General features: G+C 27.5%; 1 long non-coding RNA gene and 1 pseudogene across 1 annotated transcript in view; one reads left to right on the top strand and one right to left on the bottom strand.

Moving 5' to 3' along the window:
- The window catches only part of LOC126306477 (uncharacterized), a 254,518-nt gene extending 252,950 nt beyond the window's left edge, over positions 1–1,568 (bottom strand). The window contains exon 1 of the long non-coding RNA XR_007553547.1: positions 1,422–1,568. This is a non-coding gene — a long non-coding RNA (uncharacterized LOC126306477). The remainder of the gene's footprint in view (positions 1–1,421) is intronic.
- Positions 1–7,814, top strand: part of LOC126306445 (NADH-ubiquinone oxidoreductase chain 5-like) — a 325,608-nt pseudogene extending 317,794 nt beyond the window's left edge.
- The last annotated feature ends 6,298 nt before the right edge of the window (positions 7,815–14,112 follow it).

Here is a 14,112-nt window from a genome sequence, read left to right as displayed (position 1 = left end):
ATATTTACCAGGGTACTATTAGTTAAGGTCTTTAAACCCAAAGAATTTGGCAGTATCTCATTCCATTCAGAGGAACCTACCCCATGATTGATAATACACGATTTACTCTACTTCATTTATTTGTTTGTATATCTCCGTTATCAGAGAATCTTTTTAGAGTTATAATTCTCAAGATTTATAATTATAAAATATTTCAGGTCAAGGTGCAGCTTATAGTTAAGAGGAGGTGGGTTACAATAGATTTTTGTTTATAACGGATTTGATAGTGAAATACTGTTAATGAAGGTGGATTTGATAGGAATTTAATTTATTTAATTTAACTGATATTGGCTCTGAGATGTGTACACATCGCCCGTCGCTCTCATTATTGATTATTCTATTTTATTTTAAAGTAGCTTCAATTTAGATGAGATAAGTCGTAACATAGTAGATGTACTGGAAAGTGTATCTAGGAAGAGTTTCAAGATATAACTTATTAGTAAAGTGTTTCATTTACACTGAAAATTTTTCTGTGCAAATCAGGATATCTTGATTATTTATTTTATTATATTTATTTTTTGTTTATTTAATTATTTAATATAAATAATTTTATTGTATTTTTGTCTTAGTATATTTTATAGAATTGATTTTTTAAATTATAGTTTATTGGTAATGTAAGTGTTTTATGAAATATTATTTTAAATTTTTTTAAGTAGATTTTATTTATTGTACCTTTTGTATCAGGTTTTATCAAAATTTTAGTATTTATTTTACTTGTCTCGATTTGGGTTGATTTATAAATAATTTATAGTTAATGTATCATAATTATTATTAAATTATTTATAGAAATGAGATGTTAATCGTTTCCCAAGATATCTAGTTTCTTAAGAAAAAATTTAATTTTTTAAAGTTATTTGTTTTTATTTAATTTTTTAAGTAAAAATATTAACTTATTTATTCTTTAAGGGATAAGCTTTGAAGTTAATAACCTATAATTTATTTTATAGAAATTTAATAGTAAGCTTTAAACCAGCTATCTTTAAGATTACGTTTTAGTTCATTATTTTTTATTTTGATTTTATAAATATTTTAGGTTTTTTATTAAGATTATTAATTTAATTTTAAAATTTTTGTAATAATGATAGAATTAGTATATTTATTTGTATGAAATTTTTACCTTGTGAACTTATTATAAGGAACTAGGCAAAATTGATTGCCGCCTGTTTATCAAAAACATGTCCTCTTGTTTATATTTTGAGGTCTGGCCTGCTCACTGAGCGTATTTTTAAAGAGCCGCGGTATTTTGACCGTGCAAAGGTAGCATAATGATTAGTCTCTTAATTAGTGGCTGGAATGAATGGCTTGACGAGAAATCAACTGTCTCTTAATAAATTTTTGAATTTAACTTTTTGAGAGCTCATATCGACAAAGCAGATTGCGACCTCGATGTTGGATTAAGAAAAATTTTGGGTGCAGGAGCCCAATGATTAGGTCTGTTCGACCTTTAAATTCTTACATGATCTGAGTTCAGACCGGCGTGAGCCAGGTCGGTTTCTATCCTAAGATTGTTAATCCATATTAGTACGAAAGGACCATATGGTTAAAATATTTTTTGTTATATTGATTAATATTAATTTATTTACTATTTTGACAGATTAATGTGTTGAATTTAGAATTCATTTATGTAGATTTTTTCAACAAATAGTATTGATACTTTATGATTTATTTATATTTATTTTGAATTTTCTTTTATTGGTTATTTGTGTTTTAATTAGTGTTGCCTTTTTAACTTTATTAGAGCATAAGGTTTTAGGTTATATTCAGATTCGAAAGGGACCAAATAAGGTAGGTTTTGTTGGAATTCCTCAGCCATTTAGAGATGCTATTAAGTTAATTTGTAAGGAGCAGCCAATTCCTATTATATCTAATTACCTACTTTATTATTTTTCCCCTGTTTTTAATTTAATGATTTCTTTAGCCGTTTGAGTAATTTTTCCTTATTTAACTTATATGTGTTCTTTTTCTTATGGATTTTTATTTTTTTTATGTTGTACTAGATTAGGTGTTTATATTGTTATAATTGCTGGTTGATCTTCTAATTCAAATTATTCATTATTAGGTTCTCTTCGTTCTGTTGCTCAAACAATTTCTTATGAAGTTAGTTTAGCTTTAATTTTATTGTCTTTAATTATTTTAATTGGTAGTTTTAATATGTTTGATTTTATAAACTATCAGCTTTATTGGTGATTTATTATTATTTCTTTTCCTTTAGCTTTAGCTTGTTTTGCTTCTTGCTTAGCTGAAACTAATCGTACTCCTTTTGATTTTGCTGAAGGGGAATCTGAGTTAGTTTCAGGATTTAATATTGAGTATGGTGCGGGTGGTTTTACTTTAATTTTTTTAGCTGAATATACTAGAATTGTCTTCATAAGAATGTTATTGGCTTTAATTTTTTTGGGCGGTGATTTTTATTCTTTTATATTTTTTATTAAGCTTGCTATTATATCTTTTGGTTTTATTTGGGTTCGTGGAACATTACCACGGTTCCGTTATGATAAATTAATGTACTTAGCTTGAAAAAGTCTTTTACCTTTATCTTTGAATTTTTTTATTTTCTTTGTTGGTTTAAAGATTTTATTTATCTCATTTGTTTAGTGAAATTTTTTGAGAAAAGTTAATAGAAGAGTTAAACTTCTAATTTTATGTTTTCAAAACATATGCTTTTCCTAAGCTAATTAACTTTATTCCTTAATTAATTTATCTCATGCGTTTGCGACATGGACATTAATTAAGAAATATGTGAAGTAAATAATTGTTAAGATTTGACCTGTTATAATATAAGGTTCTTCAACAGGTCGTTTACCAATTCACGTTAGTAAGCATACAACAACTACTATAATTCAGAATAAAATTTGATTAATAGGGTAAAATTGAATGCCTCGGAATGGTGTTTTATTATAAAATGGTAAAATTATTAAGATTCTAATTGATAAAAATAATGCAATAACACCTCCTAACTTATTAGGGATAGATCGTAGAATTGCATATGCAAATAGGAAATATCATTCTGGTTGAATGTGAACTGGTGTTACTAATGGGTTGGCAGGTACAAAGTTATCTGGATCTCCTAATAGGTAAGGATTAATTAAACATAGTATAATTAATAATGATGTTATTATTACAAATGTAATAGAATCCTTAAAGGTAAAGTATGGATGGAATGGAATTTTTTCAATATCCCCATTTAGTCCAAGAGGATTATTAGATCCTGTTTGGTGCAGAAAAAATAAATGAATTGCTGCTATAGCAGCAATAATAAATGGTAATACAAAATGGAATGTGAAGAATCGATTTAATGTTGCATTATCAACAGCGAATCCTCCTCATACTCATTGGACTAAATCTGTTCCTAAGTATGGGATTGCTGATAATAAATTAGTAATTACTGTTGCACCTCAAAAAGATATTTGGCCTCAGGGTAAGACATATCCTATAAATGCAGTTGCTATAACTAAAAATAAAATCACTGTACCAATTATTCAGGTATGTATATATATATAAGATCCATAGTAAATTCCCCATCCTACATGTAAGTAAATACAAATAAAAAATATAGATGCTCCATTTGCGTGTAAGGTTCAGATAATTCAACCATTATTTACGTCTCGGCAGATGTGTACTACACTACTGAATGCTATTTGAATATTTGATGTTTAATGTATAGCTAAAAATAGTCCAGTTACGATTTGAATTACCAAACATAACCCTAATAGGGATCCAAAATTTCATCAAAATGAAATATTTGTTGGGGCAGGTAAGTCAATTAAAGAGTTATTAATAATTTTAATTAAAGGATGTCTTAATCGTAAGGGTTTATTCATTAGTAATTATCTTATTTTACGAATAGGTCCCTGATTAATATTGGTGATTTTAACAACTGCTAGTAGTGCTAAAAATAAATAAATTATTATTATTATTGTAATAATGAATGTTGGTCTATTATATAATTTTTCTAAAGATATTGTTATTTCTTGATAATTGATTGAATTATCAATATTTATAGTTTTGGTGTTTTTGAAAAAGTCTATAAATATAGATATATCTAGAATAATTAATATTAATATGATAAATACTCACATTATTAATGTAATAATTATAGTGATTGATTTAGGCTGAAATATTTCGTTTGATGCAATTCTTGTAATGTAAATAAATAATACTAGTATACCACCAAGAAATGTTAAAAATAAAATATATGATAATCAATATCTTTCTATTATTGTTCCTGTTATTAATCCAACTAGGAAGGTTTGAAGGATAATAAAATGCATTATTGATATTGGGTGTCTTAATTTAATAAAATTAATATTTATTACATTTGATAATGATATAATTATTATTTTGATCATTTCAGGGGTTAGTTTATTTAAAATACCGGTTTTGGGGACCGATGATGGAAGCTTTTCCACCTCTGAAGTTTTAAAAGTGGGGGCTGGACTTATTTCCGGTTTACAAGACCGGCGTTTTTTTTAAACTATTAAAACTAATGTTTATATTCTCTATTTTTACTTCTTTATTGATTTATTTTGCTGGTGTTTATGTTTTTTCTTCTAAACGTAAACATTTATTAATGGTTCTTTTGAGATTAGAATATATTGTTCTTTCTTCATTTATGTTAGTTATTGTTTTTCTTATTGAGTTTGATTATGATTTTTTTTCCTGTTATTTTTTTAGTTTTTTCTGTTTGTGAGGGTGCTTTAGGTCTTTCTATTTTAGTTTCAATAATTCGTTCTCATGGTAATGATTTTTTTAATTCTTTTGGTTTATCTTTATGTTAAAGTATTTATTTATAACTATTTTTTTGAACCCTCTTTGTTTATTAAATAATTGTTGATGGTTGGTTCATTCTTTAATGTTTCTGTCGGGTTTTGTTTTTATAATTTGTGTTTATTCATATGCTGATTTGAATATAATTAGATATTATTTTGGTATTGATTATTTTTCTTTTAGTTTAATTTTACTTAGTTTTTGGATTTGTTCTTTAATAATCACTGCTAGAGGTTCAGTTTATTTAAGTTCATATCATTCTAATTTTTTTGTTTTTATGGTTTTGATTTTAATAATTATGCTTTATTGTTCATTTGCTAGATTAAGTCTTCTTTCTTTTTATATTTTTTTTGAGGCTAGATTAGTTCCTACTTTACTTTTAAATTTGGGTTGGGGTTATCAACCTGAGCGTTTGCAGGCTGGTGTTTATTTAATTTTTTATACTTTGGTTGCTAGATTACCTTTATTATTAGTTTTATTTAAGGTTTCTGATTTTTCTAATACTTTATATTTTCCTTTATTGGTTGATTTTGGTTCTTATTATTTTATGTTTTATGTATTTATAATTTTGGCTTTTTTAGTTAAGATACCTATGTTTTTGGTTCATTTATGACTTCCTAAGGCTCATGTAGAGGCCCCTATTACAGGTAGAATAATTCTTGCTGGTGTTTTATTAAAGTTAGGTGGTTATGGTATTTTTCGTGTTATAAAGGTTATTTCTTATTTGGGTTTAAAGTTTAATTATTTTTGATTGTCTTTAGGTTTATCTGGGGGTGTTATTGTAAGATTTATTTGTTTTCGTCAGGTTGATTTAAAGTCTTTAATTGCATATTCTTCTGTTGCTCATATAAGAATGGTTATTGGTGGATTGATGACTATGAATTGATGAGGTTGTGTAGGTTCTCTTTCTCTAATGGTTGGTCATGGTTTATGTTCTTCTGGTTTATTTTGTTTATCTAATATTATTTATGAACGTTTAGGTAGACGAAGATTATTAATTAACAAGGGTATAATTAATTTGATGCCAAGAATGGCTTTATGATGATTTCTTTTGAGATCATCAAATATGGCTGCTCCTCCTTCTTTAAATTTGGTAGGTGAAATTAGATTATTAAATAGAATTATATCTTGATCTTCTTTTAGATTCTTTGCTTTGATTTTTTTATCTTTTTTTAGAGCTGTTTATACTTTGTATATATATTCTTATTCTCAGCATGGGAATTATTATTCTGGTGTTTATACTTGTTCTCTTGGTTATATTCGTGAATATCATCTTTTACTTTTACATTGATTGCCTTTAAATATTCTCTGTTTAAAGGGTGAATATTTCTTTGTTTAGTTTGCTTAAGTATTTTAATTAAAAATATTGTTTTGTGGAATCAATGATATGAAGTTTTTCATCTTGGGCTGTGAATTTATTTTCTATTTGTTCTTTGAGTTTTTTTTCTTTGTTTATTTCGAGAACTATAATTTTTATTTTAGGTATTTATTATTTAATAATTGATTATAGAGTTTTTGTTGAGTGAGAGCTTTTCAATTTAAATGGTTCTATAGTTGTTATAACTTTAATTTTGGATTGAATATCTCTTATTTTTATATCTTTTGTTATATATATTTCTTCTTTGGTTATTTATTATAGAGAGGATTATATATCTGGTGAAAAGAATATAAATCGTTTTATTATTATTGTTTTAATATTTATTCTTTCTATAGGTTTTTTAATTATTAGTCCTAATTTAATTAGAATTTTATTAGGTTGAGATGGTTTAGGTTTAGTTTCTTATTGTTTAGTTATTTATTATCAAAATGTAAAATCTTATAGTGCTGGTATATTAACTGCACTTTCTAATCGTATTGGTGATGTTGCTATTTTAATTTCTATTGCATGAATGTTAAATTTTGGTGGTTGAAATTATATTTATTATTATGATTTTATTTCTAATTCTTTTGAAATAAAGCTCATTACTATATTAATTGTTTTAGCAGCTATAACTAAGAGAGCTCAGATTCCTTTCTCTTCATGACTTCCTGCTGCTATAGCAGCTCCTACTCCTGTTTCTGCTTTAGTTCATTCTTCTACTCTTGTTACTGCTGGTGTTCATTTATTAATTCGTTTTAGACCAATATTGGCTACTTATAATTGTGGTTGATTTTTACTTTTAATTGGTTGTATAACTATATTTATGGCTGGATTGGGCGCTAATTTTGAGTTTGATTTATTAGAAGATTATTGCTCTTTCTACTTTAAGACAACTTGGTTTAATAATAAGAATTTTGGCTATAGGTTATCCAAAGCTTGCATTTTTTCATTTATTGGCTCATGCTTTATTTAAGGCATTATTATTTATATGTGCAGGTTCAATAATTCATAATTTGAAGGATTCTCAGGATATTCGTTTTTTAGGATCAATTGTTAATTTCATACCTTTAACTTCAGTTTGTTTTAATGTTTCTAGTTTATCTTTGTGTGGAATACCTTTTTTAGCGGGATTTTATTCAAAGGATTTAATTCTTGAGATGGTTTGTTTAAGATGAATTAATTGTTTAATTTTTTTTCTTTATTTTGTTTCTACTGGTTTAACTGCTTCTTATTCTTTTCGTTTGTTTTATTATTCAATATCTGGTGATAATAATTTTTATTCTAGATTTTCTTTTGATGATAAGGGTTATTATATTTCATTTGGAATAATTGGTCTATTGTTTGTTGCTGTTTTTGGTGGTAGTCTTTTATCTTGATTAATTTTTCCTATTCCTCATGTGATTGCTTTACCTTATTATTTAAAGTTTTTAACTATTACAGTTGTTATTTTAGGTGCTTATTTAGGTTATCTTATTTCTAATTTTGATTTTTCTCATAATTTATTTTCTTTAAGTATACTTTCTTTTGTTAGATTTGCTGGTTCTATATGATTTATACCTTTTCTTTCAACTAAGTTTATTAGATATATTCCTTTAAAAATAGGTTATTATTCATCTAAGTCATTTGATTATGGTTGAGGTGAATTACTTGGTGGTCAAGGTTTATATAGATTATTTATTTATTTAATTGGTTATATTCAAGGTTGATATGATTCTAATTTCAAGATTTATCTTTTAACTTTTATTTTTTGAATATTTATTTTGGTAATATTGTTTTTCGTTTACTTAAATAGCTTATAATTAGAGCGTGACACTGAAGATGTTAAGGAAGTATTTTTACTTTTAAGTATTTATAAATATAGATATATTATTTTTACAGTGAAAATGTAATGTTTTATTTAAACTATATAAATTTTAGAAATGTTAACGGAGTTTAACCGCTAATATAAAAAGTTAGCAGCTTTCATATTGGCTTTACATTTCCTTAATTGGAACTATTATAGTTCAATTATATTATTAACAGTAATACGCCTCTTTTTTGCTTCAATTAATAAGAATAAGGGTAGTACATACCAATCTTCCAGGTCGAAACTGACTGCAATATTTCGCTTCTTATTCTATTTAAGGTTGATTGATAATATCAATACTTTTTGAATGCAACCCAAATGTTATATTTAACTACAACCCTTTATTCTGCTCATTGTAATGCTCCTTGGTTTCATTCATGGTATAGTCCTCCTAATAGAACTAGAATAAAAAATATTGTTGATACTGTTCAGATTATAATGTCTGAAGTTTTAAAAATAATTACAATTGGTAGAATTAGTGCAATTTCTACATCAAAAATTAAAAAGATTACTGCGATTAGGAAGAATCGTATTGAGAATGGTATTCGTGCTGATCTTTTTGGATCAAACCCACATTCAAATGGTGATCTTTTTTCTCGATCATTAATGAATTTTTTTGATAGTGTTGTTGCCAGGATTATAACAATTATTGGAATAATAAATCTAATGAAAACTCTTGTTGATAGAATTAGAATTGTTTTTCTTGATTTATATCAAGCTTTCTGATTGGAAGTCAAATGTACTATTTATACTAGAAAAACAATTATCTACCTCATCAATAAATAGAGATATATAAGAATAATCATACTACGTCTACGAAGTGTCAGTATCATGCTGCTGCTTCAAATCCAAAGTGATGTCTTGGTGAAAATTGATTTATTGAGTGTCGAAGTAGACATGTTGATAAAAAGATTGTTCCAATAATTACGTGTAAACCATGGAATCCTGTTGCAACAAAGAATGTTGATCCATAAACTGCATCTGCAATGCTAAAAGGTGCTTCTCAATATTCATATGCTTGAAGTATTGTAAAGTATAGTCCTAATAACACTGTGAAGAATAATCCTTGTAGTGGTTGAGTATGATTAGATTCCATTAAACTATGATGTGCTCATGTTACTGTTACTCCTGATGCTAAAAGAATAGCTGTATAGAGTAATGGAATTTGTATAGGGTTAAAGGGTTGAATTCCTATTGGAGGTCATAGTATTCCTAGTTCAATTGTTGGTGCTAATCTTCTTCTAAAGAATGCTCAAAAAAAAGAAACGAAAAATAATACCTCTGATGCAATAAATAAAATTATTCCTCATCGTAATCCAATTGATACAAATCCTGTATGTAATCCTTGATATGTTCCTTCTCGTACTACATCTCGTCATCATTGAATTATAGTTAGTAGGGTAATTCCAAATCCAATTATGAATAAGTTAATATTAAATAGGTGGAATCATTTTGCTAGTCCTGATACTAGGACTATTGCTCCAATTGCTCCTGTTAATGGTCAAGGTCTATAGTCTACTAAGTGGAATGGGTGGTTTGAGTGAGTTGTTAACATAGGTTTAATATACTTCTCTAGAATATAGAGTTCTTAGAATTGAGAAAACATAGGCTTGAATTATTGCTACTGCTGATTCTAGAATTAATAGAAGTATTTGTCCAATAATTAGTAATGAGATTAAGTTTATTGCTATAGATGGTCCTGTGTTTCCTAATAAGGTTAATAATAAGTGTCCTGCAATTATATTTGCTGCCAACCGTACTGCTAATGTACCTGGTCGAATAACATTACTAATTGTTTCAATTAGTACTATAAATGATATTAATACAGGCGGTGTACCTTGTGGTACAAGGTGTGTAAATATATGATTAGTATGGTTAATTCATCCAAATAATATAAATGTTAGCCATATAGGTAGGGCAATTGCAAATGTTAATGCTAAATGTCTTGTTCTAGTAAAAATATAAGGGAATAATCCTATGAAATTGTTAAATAATATTATAATAAAAGTTGAGATGAAAATGAATGTTGTTCCATTAAATGATTTTGGTCCAAGAAGTGTTTTAAATTCATTATGTAAGGTTAAATTTAGTTTATTTCAGATAATGTTAATTCGTGATGGTGTAAGTCAAAATAGTGATGGGATTAATAATAGTCCTAGAAATGTTCTAGTTCAATTTAATGATAAATTAAAGGTGTTAGTTGATGGGTCAAATGTTGAGAATAGATTTGTTATCATTTTCAATTTAAGTTTTTTATTTCAATTGTTCCTTTTTCTGCTCTTTTAATATGGTTAGGTTTAAATGAGAAGAAGTTTATTTGATTAAACAAGATTAATGTAGCTGAAAATATAATGAATAGTGAGAATCATATAAGAGGGGATATTTGAGGGATTTGGATATAATTTACCCATCAGAAGTAGTCGTTAATTTACTATTATATGGTTTAAGAGACCATTACTTACTTTCAGTCATCTGATGAATTTCAAGGTGTACTAATTTTTTTTAGTTACTTTAGATTGACACTCTAATGTTATTTATTTTAACTAACTCCTTAAATTATCTTAGATAATCACTTAATAAATAAATTTACTGAAGTTCTTTCAATTACAATTGGTATAAATCTGTGGTTTGCTCCACAGATTTCTGAGCATTGTCCAAAGAATAATCCAGGTCGATTTATTGTGAATGTTCCTTGATTTAACCGACCTGGCGTTGCATCAATTTTAACCCCTAATGCAGGAACTGCTCATGAGTGTAGAACATCTGATGCTCTTGTTAATACTCGTACTTCTGTATTTATTGGTAGGATTGTTCGGTTATCTACATCTAGTAGTCGGAATCCATCATTTTCTAGGTCTTGTTCTGGTGTTATATAAGTGTCAAATTCTACGTCTATGAAGTCTGAATATTCATATCTTCAATATCATTGTCGCCCAATGGTTTTAATTGTAATTATTGCATCTACTGAATCATCAAGTAAATATAATAGTCGTAATGATGGAAGGGCAATAAAAATTAATGTAATTGCTGGTAAAGCTGTTCAGATTGTTGCAATTAAATGTCCATGAAGTATATTACGGTTAGTATAGGCAATAAATAATATATAACTTAGGGCATAACCTACAATTACTGTAATTAATAATAATACGACCATAGTATGATCATGAAAGAATGATAGTTGCTCCATTAATGGTGAAGCTCCATCTTGAAGAGATAAATTTGATCATGTTGCCATTAATAAATATTTTCTAATAAAAGGTCAAACCTTTATTTGTAGAGCTTAAATCTACTGCACTAATCTGCCATATTAGAATCTAGAGATTAATGGTAATTCTGAGTAACTATGTTCTGCAGGAGGGTTATTTTGTAGTCATTCTGTTGATCTTCTTATGTTAGCTCTAAATATAATTGCTCGGTTTGTAATCATTCTTTCTCATATAATTACAATGAATATAATGATTCCTACAATAGAAATTGTAGACCCAATTCTTGATACTACGTTTCATGATGTATATGCGTCTGGGTAGTCAGAGTATCGTCGAGGTATTCCTGCTAATCCTAGGAAGTGTTGAGGAAAGAATGTTAAATTTACTCCAATGAATATAATTGTAAATTGGATTTTTAATCATGTATTATTTATAGTTAATCCTGTAAATAGTGGATATCATTGAATGACACCTCCTATAATTGCAAATACTGCTCCTATAGATAATACATAATGAAAGTGGGCTACTACATAATATGTATCATGTAATACAATATCAAGTGATGAATTTGCTAATACTAATCCTGTTAATCCACCAATTGTAAATAGGAAAATAAATCCTAGAGCTCATAATAATGGTGGATTGAACTTGAATTTAGTTCCATATAATGTAGCTAATCATCTAAATACCTTAATTCCTGTAGGTACAGCAATAATTATTGTTGCTGATGTAAAATATGCTCGTGTGTCAACATCCATTCCTACTGTAAATATATGATGTGCTCATACAATAAATCCTATTAGTCCAATTGATAGTATAGCATAAATTATACCTAATGTTCCAAATGATTCAATTTTTCCTCTTTCTTGACATACAATATGTGAAATAATTCCGAACCCCGGTAGAATTAAAATATAAACTTCTGGGTGTCCAAAGAATCAAAATAGATGTTGATATAGAATTGGGTCACCCCCTCCTGCAGGGTCAAAGAATGATGTATTTAAATTTCGATCTGTTAATAATATAGTAATAGCTCCTGCTAAAACTGGAAGTGAAAGAAGGAGAAGTAATGCTGTAATAGCTACAGATCATACAAATAAAGGTGTTTGATCTAAAGTTATACTTTCTGATCGTATATTAATTGCTGTTGTAATTAAATTCACTGCACCAAGAATAGATGATACACCTGCTAAGTGCAGTGAAAAAATAGCTAGAGGGTCAAAGAATGATGTATTTAAATTTCGATCTGTTAATAATTTAGTAATAGCTCCTGCTAAAACTGGAAGTGAAAGAAGGAGAAGTAATGCTGTAATAGCTACAGATCATACAAATAAAGGTGTTTGATCTAAAGTTATACTTTCTGATCGTATATTAATTGCTGTTGTAATGAAATTCACTGCACCAAGAATAGATGATACACCTGCTAAGTGCAGTGAAAAAATAGCTAGATCTACAGATGCACCCCCATGTGCAATAGCTCCTGCTAGAGGAGGGTAAATTGTTCATCCTGTACCAGCACCATTATCTACTATAGAAGATGTAAGAAGAAGGGTTAGTGAAGGTGGTAGTAATCAAAAACTGATATTATTTATTCGTGGAAATGCTATATCTGGTGCACCAATTATTAGTGGAACAAGTCAATTACCAAATCCACCAATTATAATAGGTATTACTATAAAGAAAATTATTACGAATGCGTGAGCTGTAATAATAACATTATAAATCTGGTCATCCCCAATTAGAGATCCGGGTTGGCCAAGTTCAGCACGAATAAGTATTCTTATTGATGTTCCTACTATTCCTGCTCATGCTCCAAATATGAAGTACCAATGTCCTAATGGTTTGTTGAGAATAATCATTTTTGCGGTAAGATGGCTGAATTTTAGGTGGTAAACTGTAAATCTACTTATGAGATGTTTTCTCTCTTATCATATTTAGGTCTTATATTCAATTATGATTCTAGACTGCAATTCTAGAGGTGTAAAATTTTACTAAGGCCTAAAAGATTATTCTTTTAATTATAACTTTGAAGGTTATTAGTTTGATTAACTTAAGTCCTTAGTATAATGAAATTAAGGTTGATGTTGAAATCAATCCTATTGTTGAAATTATTACTGTTATAGGAAGAATGATTCTTGATTTTTGGGACTTTATCTTTATAGATCACGAATTTTCAGTGTATGATATAATTAGAGCTGAGAATCTAATACGTATATAGTAGTATAGTGTAATTGTAGTTAATACAACTATAATAGTTATAATAGTTGTTATATTGTTTTCTATTAATGATTGTATTACAATTCATTTTGGTAAGAATCCAAGGAATGGTGGTAGTCCACCTAAAGATAATAAAGATAAGAATATTATGAATTTAATTTCGGTTTTTATATTTCTGGCTGAATAAATTTGATTTATGAAAAATAAATTTATTTGCTTAAATAATAAATCTATAATTAATCTTAATAGTGAGTAAATAATGAAGTATAGTTCTCAGATGTTTTCTCTGACTGTTAATGATCTAATTATTCAACCTAGATGTCTGATTGATGAATATGCTAAAAGTTGTCGTAAGGATGTTTGATTTAAACCTCCTATTGCCCCAATAATAATTCTTAAGATAATAATTGTTCAAATAAAAGTTCTTAATTGAATACAATAAGATAAGACCATTATTGGGGCGATTTTTTGTCATGTTATTAATGTTAAACAATTATTTCATCTTGATGCTCCTATAACTTCTGGAAATCAGAAATGGAAAGGTGCAGCTCCAATCTTTAATAATAGTCTAGATCTAATTATTATTGATGGGATAAATTCTGTTTCCCATCCCATGGGATATTTTATTTGAATCAGCAAAATTGAAAATAATAATATTGTCGATGCTATTGCTTGGA

Source organism: Schistocerca gregaria, unplaced genomic scaffold (genome assembly GCF_023897955.1).
Source record: "Schistocerca gregaria isolate iqSchGreg1 unplaced genomic scaffold, iqSchGreg1.2 ptg000333l, whole genome shotgun sequence".
NCBI lineage: Eukaryota > Metazoa > Arthropoda > Insecta > Orthoptera > Acrididae > Schistocerca > Schistocerca gregaria.
This window is presented reverse-complemented; position numbering and strand designations above follow the sequence as displayed.